At 40.3% G+C, this 4,910-nt stretch overlaps 1 non-coding gene across 1 annotated transcript; it reads right to left on the bottom strand.

The window, feature by feature from the left end:
• Positions 1-620: 620 nt before the first annotated feature.
• On the bottom strand, positions 621-692 carry TRNAG-ACC (transfer RNA glycine (anticodon ACC)). Its single transcript has one exon. It is a non-coding gene; the product is annotated as a tRNA-Gly (tRNA).
• Positions 693-4,910: the final 4,218 nt, after the last annotated feature.

The raw sequence follows: 4,910 nt of genomic DNA, 5'->3' as shown, positions 1-4,910 counted from the left end.
GGAATTCAAGCCCATGTTTGCCTGATTCAAATTATTTATTCAATAAACATTTGTTACAAGCATGCTATATATGCCATTCTCTGGGGACTGGGCCTATAAGGATAAGTAAAGCATGTTTCTGCTCTCAAGTCAGTTACTGTTTCCCATGGACAGTACCTAGATAATGAGAAACATTTTACCAGGTAGAGAAAGGACAGTAATTATAAGCAATGAAACACACATAAGCAAAGACAAAATAGTCTCTGGCAGGGAGGACTATCAGAGATGATTTCCTCCAACATTAGGGATGCTATTGGGGCTGGTAGTAGTAGTTTGAGCTGCCGATAATCTTAGGAGCAATAGAGTGCACAATTTATCATCTTATGGCTTTTAGCACTCTTGACTGTCTTTTCACTATTTTCATCTTTGGAGGAGTGTGCCTATCTTTTATGAACAGAAGTATAAACCACAAGACTCCATTCCAGTGCTTCAGGAGTTCCATGAAAAGTGAAATTGTTAGTCGCTCAGCCATGTTCAACTTTTTGTGCCCCCATGGACTATAGCTCACCATGGAATTCTGTTCAAGGACTTCTCCAGGCAAGAATACTGGAGTGGGCAGCCATTCCCTTCTCCAGGGGATCTTCCCTACCCAGGGATTGAACCTGGGCCTCCTGCATGGTGGGCAGATTCTTTACCATCTGAGCCACCAGGGAAGGACTTCCATAGTGTATTTACCAAGTCAGATTGGATGGTGAATATTGACGCAGGCATTTGTTAATTCAAATTGTTATAACTTCTCAACTTGTAGATATTGGTATAGTTCCACAAAAGACATGAAGCACTTAGTATCATGCCATGATCCAATTGCATGCTTTCAACTAATTTAATTATGGTGATGAAGATGCAAGTGAATGTTACAATAATGCACATTTAACAATATTTGTTCCATTATTATAGTCCTTGATGATCTGAAATGTGAGCACAGCAGTAGATGCCATTTTGATTTGCACTCTCGGACAAGTAAAATAGTTGCATGTCAACCAGGATGAGAAATATAGAATGCGTTAAACCAATCTTGTCATTTAATATCTGATGAATTACGAGTGATCACCCTTCCTGAAATATGTCAGTTTCTTCTGGTAGCACGCAAGGCTTTGTATTCATAGCTGGCACAAATTGCTGTCTCAATGTATGCTCAATTTAACAACTGTCTGTTAAAGTTATCAACACATTCCAACATCCATTGTACAAAAGAGCCCCTTCATGCATTAAGGCAGAGCGATTATCAAAACGGTGCAGGAAAGGGAAATACCCTTTGGTGCACCTTATAAAACTGCACATGCAATAGTTTGGAAAGTAGGCATTTTTATAGCATGGGAATATATAGTATAAATTTGATGTGGCAGTAAAAATTTTTTAAAAAGAGCGAGAGCAAAGAAATAAAAGTCTTTCCATATTGCACACATGCTAACCCCTACTTTCTGAAACCATAAAAAGCTTAAAATACCCAGCAGGTGTTTTAAAACTTAAATTAATTGCCAACACATTATTATTAATTTCAGAAATGCTGAAAAAGGAAAATAAAAAATATGTGTTGACATAGTGGTACATGGGCTATTTGAAAACAAATATAAAACCTAAATAGGTTCATGCATCATGCTAAGTCGCTTCAGTCGTATCTGACTCTGTGCGACCCCATAGATGGCAGCCCACCAGGCTCCTTCATCCCTGGGATTCTCCAGGCAAGAATACTGGAGTGGGTTGCCATTTCCTTCTCCAATGCATGCATGCATGCATGCTAAGTCGCTTCAGTCGTGTCTGACTCCGTGCGACCCTATGGACAGCAGCCCACCAGGCTCCTCTGTCCACAGGATTCTCTAGGCAAGAGTACTGGAGTGCATTGCCATTTCCTTCTCCATAAATAGGTTCAATTGGATATATTTCATTCACAAAATAGCAATTAATAGTATACTTGCTGCTGCTGCTGCTGCTAAGTCGCTTCAGTCGTGTCCGACTCTGTGCGACCCCAGAGACAGAAACCCACCAGGCTCCCCCGTCCTTGGGATTCTCCAGGCAAGAACACTGGAGTGGGTTGTCATTTCCTTCTCCAATGAATGAAAGTGAAAAGTGAAAGGGAAGTTGCTCAGTCGTGTCCGACTCTTAGCGACCCCATGACTACAGCCTACCAGGCTCCTCCACCCCATGGGATTTTCCAGGCAAGAGTACTGGAGTGGGGTGCCATTGCCTTCTCCGAATAGTATACTTAAGTGACTGAAATACGGACTATTAAGTCTTAGATTATTTAGGAAGGTTTGAGGGGGTGATGATTGGGACCACTGAGGGAGAACCAGATTCCAAAGAAAAATAGCAGAAGTAGTAGGTGAGAATAAGAATATAAATAAAATATTCTGTGTGTTATGCTTTATAGAGACTCTATGGCATATAGTAAGTTTAGAAAATACATTGTTGTTTTAAATTTATTCAGCCCTTTTAAATTTAATTATACACAATTCAACACATATCAAGCACTTGCATGCACCTGGTGCTGTGCTAAGTGTTGTGGGAAATAAATGTGATTATTTCTAACCCTTCTTTTAAACATGAGGGATTCTGACTGAATTTCCCCATTATCTCCTAACCATAGGGGAAGCTAGATGAAATGGGGTGAAAATCTTGGACTTGGAGTCATACAAACTTAGTCTTGAATCCTGGATCTGCTACTTGTTCATTGTATATTGTTTGAAAATTATTTATCTTTTCAGTGCTTTAGTTATCCTTTTCAGAAAAATAAGAGAAATTAATTCATAAGATTGTGAGTATTAAATAGTATTTAGCTTTAGCCAAGTGTCCAGTACTTAGGAAAGTCTCAATAAATGAAATGATTTGCTTACTTGTTTGTCTGCCTTCCTAAATTGTGAGCCTCTGGAGAATTGTGAGCCCATATTGAAGAATATATTCTTATTTATCTTAGAATCTCACACATCTGATCCAGTGTTTGATGTCCACTGTGTATTTACAGCTATCCATTTGCAGAACAGATAATTATGCATATATACACTTAGCAAAACTTCTATTCCTATTTGTCATGTATGATTTCTTATTATAGACATACTGAAATATTAACATGCCTGCTAATGCAGAAGAAAACACAAGAGATGTGGGTTTGATCTCTGGGTCAGGAAGATCCCCTGGAGGAGGAAATGGCAACCACTCCAGTATTCTTGCTTGAAAAATCTCATGCACAGAGGAGTCTGGTGGGCTATAGTCCATGGGGTCACAGAGACATGACTTAGTGACTAAACAATAAAATTGAAAATATTATATATACACAGGTATATCTATCTATCTATCTATATATATATATATATATCTCACATATGTATGGCAAGCTTTTCCAGCACATAGTCTGGGCTATAGGAGACAAAAAGAAACCCTGTGTACTCACTGCTTTGTTGTTTATGAATACTTAAAGCTAAAGCTAAGTCGCTTCAGTTGTGGCTGACTTTGTGCGACCCTGTAGACGGCAGCCCACCAGGCCCCCCTGTCCCTGGGATTCTCCAGGCAAGAACAATGGAGTGGGTTTCCATTTCCTTCTCCAATGCATGAAAGTGAAAAGTGAAAGTGAAGTCACACAGTCATGTCCGACTCTTCGCAACCCCGTGGACTGCAGCCTACCAGGCTCCTCCGTCCATGGGATTTTCCAGGCAAGAGTACTGGAGTGGGGTGCCATCGCTTACTGAGGTCCCTGGCTATTCTATTTCTTTTCTCCACCTTTCAGAGGGTTACTACATTTGCAACATATGTAATGTTCAGGGTTTTCTGTCAGTTCAGTCGCAAAGTCATGTCCAACTCTTTGTGAACCCATGTACTGCAGCACACCAGGCTTCCCTGTACATCACCAACTCACGGAGCTTGCTCAAACTCATATCCATCAAGTCGGTGATGCCATCCAACCATCTCATCCTCTGTCATCACCTTCTCCTCCTGTCTTCCATCTTCTCTAGCATCAGAGTCTTTTCAAATGAGTCAGTTCTTCACATCAAGTGGCCAAAGTATTGGAGTTTCAGCTTCAGCATTAGTCTTTCCTATGAATATCCAGGACTGATTTCTTTTAGGATGACTGGTTGGATCTCCTTGCAGTCCAAGAAACTCTCAAGAACCTTCTCCAATATCACAGTTCAAAAGCATCAATTCTTCAGTGCTCAGCTTTTCTCACATCCATACATGAATGCTGGAAAAACCAGAGCTTTGACTACACAGACCTTTGTTGGCAGAGTAATGATTCTGCTTTTTAATATGCTGTCTAGGTTGGTCACAGTTTTTCTTCAAAGGAGCAAGCATCTTTTAATTTCATGGCTGCAGTCACCATCTTCAGTGATTTTGGAGCCCAAGAAAATAAAGTCTCTCCCAGTTTCCATTGTTTCTCCATCTATTTTCCATGAAGTGATGGGACCAGATGACATGATCTTAGTTTTCTGAATGACGAGTTTTAAGCCACTTTTTCATTCTCCTCTTTCACTTTCATCAAGAAGCTCTTTAGTTCTTCTTCACTTTCTGCCATAAGTGTGGTGTCATCTGCATATCTGAGGTTATTGGTATTTCTCCCGGCAGTCTTGATTCCAGCTTGTGCTTCATCCAGCCCACCATTTCTCATGATGTACTCTGCATATAAGTTAAATAAGCAGGATGACAATATACAGCCTTGATGTACTCCTTTCCTGATTTGGAACCAGTCTGTCCCATGTCCAGTTCTAACTATTGCTTCTTGACCTACATACAGATTTCTCAGGAGGCAAGTTAGGTGGTCTGGTATTCCCATCTCTTTAAGAAATTTTCCAGTTTCTTGTGATCCACACAGTCAAAGACTTTGGCATAGCCAATAAAGCAGAAGTAGATGTTTACCTGGAACTCACTTGCTTGTTCATTGATTC

Source organism: Bos indicus, chromosome 6 (genome assembly GCF_029378745.1).
Source record: "Bos indicus isolate NIAB-ARS_2022 breed Sahiwal x Tharparkar chromosome 6, NIAB-ARS_B.indTharparkar_mat_pri_1.0, whole genome shotgun sequence".
Taxonomy (NCBI): domain Eukaryota; kingdom Metazoa; phylum Chordata; class Mammalia; order Artiodactyla; family Bovidae; genus Bos; species Bos indicus.
This window is presented reverse-complemented; position numbering and strand designations above follow the sequence as displayed.